Below are 4057 nucleotides of genomic sequence, written 5' to 3'. Positions count from 1 at the left end.
TTATTTAAAACACAACCCCAAACACCTGCAGTGCGATGCAAACTGCTGGGATTTATTCGCTTTTATGCCCGCCCACCTTTAATTTTTACGGCCCCGCTGGAGCGAATACCTCGCACCGTTAATAATGCCTGCCGCCCAGCGCGCCCATCTGTCACGCTGCCCCGGCTTGGGACAAGCTCGCAGGCCTGATGCCCGGAGCAGGAGCTGCAGCTTGGGAAGGCCCGAAGCAGACCTTAGGGTCCCGGCCCAGCAGCATCGACCATGCTGGAGAGCGTTCAGAACCTAAACCCAGCGCTCAACCACGGAGCGCCAGGCACCAATCCAGAGGCTGGGCAGCTGGGCACTGGGACCTGCCCAGCATCCATCGCCAGGGGACCACGAGCCTCAGGGACCACGAGCGGGCAAGGGGTCAGGCTCTCCAGCAGCTGGGCATCCCTGACTCCAAGGGGAGAGAGAGCCCCCTACTGAGTCACCCACTGCATCCACCCCACCTCCCGCAGCACGGTGCCCTCCACCGAGCCCCATACGCCGCTCCCTGCAGTGCGGCGCCCCCTGCCACCACACTGGGCCACTGGGGTCAGCACAGACTGAGGGGAGAGAGCGCCCCCTGTTGACTGACCTGCCCTGCTCCTTGCAGCACAGCGCCCCCTAGCACTGCACTGGGGCATTGGGGTCCGCATGGACTGATAGGGGAGAGCGCCCCTGTGACAAAGTGGGGGATTTTCTTCGTGGTTTGCATGAATATTGCGTGTGTTTCCCTGTGTGCTGAGTGTGTACGGAGGTGGTGGGAGAGGGGCTTCGTTGCTGCAGAGGGTCAGGTGTGATCTCGCCTGGCAGTCGGGACCCTGGACAATGGCCTGGAGATGGGGGACCCTAGTGACAGGTGACCGGGAGGCCCAGCCCAGCTTAGAAGGCAGCTGGTTCCGGCCAGTGGGGAACAAAGGAGGGAAGAGAGGAGGCCCAGGCAGCCTGTTTGCCTGGGACCAAAGACAAAGGACGGAGGAGGGACTGTGGGGAAGGTGCTACAGGATGATGGGCTGGAAGGAGGGGGCGTCTGGAGTGTGGGGGGACAAGGAGCAGCCTGAGCCCATCGGGACAAGGACAGGCTCAGTTGCACGGTGCTAAGACATGCCAGACCCGAGGGACCTGCGAACTGCCTCTGCTGGGTTCAGACATTCAATAAACCCTTCTGGTGTGCACCGGCTGAGAGTCACTGCAAGCTAGAGATCGGGGGGGGCATTGCTTCCTCTGGGTGGGGACGCCCAGGGGGGCCAGTGCGAGGGGACTCCGTGACGGAGCCCACACGAGCGCCAGGCCTGCTGAAGGCTCAGAGAGGTGCGGTTCCAGGAGGCGGTGGGGCCCAGGGCTTCACCCCCGAGAGAGAGAGCATGACCCCCGAGAAGGGCTGTCACACTGACAGGGGTTCCTCCTAGGGAGCGGAGAAAGCCTGGGGCCTGTGAGTCTGAAACAACCCCCTACTGAGCCACCCGCCATGCTCCCTGCAGCACAGCACCCCCCAGCACAGTGCTAGGCAACACTGACTCACCCCTCTGATCAGCCCCACTTCCTGCAGCCCCCTGGGTTTCCCCCACAGATCCTGCAGCCGAGCCCGGAGCGGATGGTGTGTTTGCTCATGAACTCCAGAGATCTTCGCACAAGCCCGAACGACTCTGCCTGGGCCCTGGGTGAAACGCCCCAGAAGGACTCATCAGGGGGCTAATTCATGTCGTTGCAAAGTCTCTTTGTGCCTTTTTGCATCATGGCCGGTTTAAAGTGCCCACAGCTCCCTTGCGCCTCCCCAGAGCTGGCGGGTGGCAGAGGGCGCGGCCGGTCCCCTGCACGGCACTGACCTTCCCCTCCCCATTCAGGGCCGGCACAACGTTCACTGCTGTGGTGGAGGGGGGTGGCCCGCGCCCAGAGTTCATGGGGGACTCCAGAAGCATGCGGTGTGGCTCGGGCTGGAGGGGAAGCTGGAGGTCTGCCCTGAATCACCCACAAACATTGTCCCTTCTCTGAGCTTGTGCCCCAACGTTAAGGTCACCAATCGAGCGCTTTGCATGGGGGGCCGTGGGTGCCTGGATGTAAAGGGGCGTGTGCCCGGACACGTGGCTGGCCATCAGCGTGCCCATTGCATGAGTGTGCGCATGGTGGCGTGTGCATGGTCTGATGGGCGCGTGTGTCTCTCACTGGGGGTGTGAGTCCGTGCCCAGGGTTGTGTGTCTAACGTAGGCTGTGACACTGTGCTCATCCCTGTGGGATCCAAGCACCTTCCAGCCGTGCATTAAGCAGCATGACGACGTCTGTCACCCGTGGTTGGTTCTTGTGGCCCGTCCCCGTAGGCAGTGCAGGGGTTGGGTTGGGTTTGAGGATGTTTTTTATGGCCAGGGTGCTGCTCTTTGTTGGAGAAGGCCGGTCAGGGCAGAGCACCTGGCACTGGGAGCTGGGGTTGGGGAGGTTTGGGATGGATCTTAGTTCCTGGTGGGGGTTCACGCCAGTCTGGGACCACCCCCTGAGAAAGCCCTGTCTCCTGAGCCATACCCTGACAGTAGAGAGTTCCTCACTCATGGTCCCCATCCTGGAGCTTTAGGCTGTTCTGCATACCCTGGGGCCTGCTCGGGAAGACAAGGCCCCAAGGCTAAATATCTATGGGAAGCCAGCGCCGAGCCACCCAGAGAGCGTCACTCATGGATCCTGCTGCCTGAGAGGTCCAGGGTCCTCCTTGCTATGGACCACCTGCGGGTGGGTGCCTTCTACTGGAGGAAACGCATGAGCATGGCTGTGGGGGAGCGGGGCAGGAGCGGGGGAGGGGATGGAGCCCAGTGGATGTGGGAGTGACCATGTCCAGCTGGGCAAGCGTGTGGAAGAGCGTGCTTGGGGGTGTGTGTGAAGTGCAAGGGGCTGAACATGCCCGGCAGAGGGGTGAGCGTGCCTGGAGGATAGACAAGCATGCCAGAAGGTGTGCAAGTGTGCCCAGGGATGTGAGTGTGCAAGGGGGATGTGCAGGCAAGGGGCAAGCATGCCCAGGGACGTGTGGGAGAGGGGTGCGTGTGCCCAGAGACGTGCAGGTGAGGGGTGAGCGTGCCCAGGCACGTGCGGGAGAGGGGCAAGCATGCCTGGTGACATGTGGGCGAGGGGTGAGTGTGCCCAGGGATGTGCAGGAGAGGAGTGAGTGTGTCTGGGGATGTGTGGGCGAGGGGTGAGTGTGCCCAGGGACGTGCAGGCGAAGGGTGAGTGTGCCCGGGCACGTGCGGGAGAGGGGCGAGTGTGCCCGGGGATGTGCGGGCGAGAGTGCCAGGGGCACTTGGAGCTGGATGGGCGCCTGCATGTTAATATTAAAAGCCCTGTGATTTCCCCAGGAAGGCGAGTGACGCCCGCGGTAATTGATGGGCTATAAATCTCCCTGCTCCCCCCCCCATGACAGGAGCAGCGGGATATTTATGGTGGGCAGCCAGCTGCAATGCAGTTCAATATTCCTGGCCTTTTCCCTTTGTGCCATTGGATTCAGCGTGGCCCAGGCCGGGGCAAGGGGCATAGTCTGCCGCTCAGACACCTGTGGTCAGGCCTGGCCTTGACTTCCCCACAAGCCCCCTGTCACCGCAGCCCAGAGAAGGACGGTACCAATGCAGGGCCCCAGCCCCCACCAGTGCCCGTCAAACCCGCCTAGTGCCCACCTGGGAGATGCCAGCTTCCCGGTGGCTCTAGGTGCTTTCCCAGGCAGCTGCCAGCCTGGGGGGGGGAGACACAGGGCCCCCATCACCGGGGGAATCCTGAGCCTCCCCCCATGCCCCAGCAGTGCCCACCCCCCTGCCAGCTGGCCAGGCTGCCCCATAGCTCACTTCCGAGCCGTGGGGGGTGAGGCCAGGAGCCACGGCCCGGCCCATGTGCCCGCGGACAGACCGCTGCCCCCCTGGCCAGCCGCGGGGGAGGCCGGATGATGCTGGGCGAGGCTTGGAGGCGAGTCCCCCCGCCCGGCCCCAGCTGCAGCAGCCGCGCTCTGAGCACAGGCGCGGACAGGTACCGTGCGGGGCGGGGGGAGCTGCCCGCTCCCAAGGCAGCC

Source organism: Eretmochelys imbricata, chromosome 9 (assembly GCF_965152235.1).
Source record: "Eretmochelys imbricata isolate rEreImb1 chromosome 9, rEreImb1.hap1, whole genome shotgun sequence".
In the NCBI taxonomy this organism is placed as follows: domain Eukaryota; kingdom Metazoa; phylum Chordata; order Testudines; family Cheloniidae; genus Eretmochelys; species Eretmochelys imbricata.
This window is presented reverse-complemented; position numbering follows the sequence as displayed.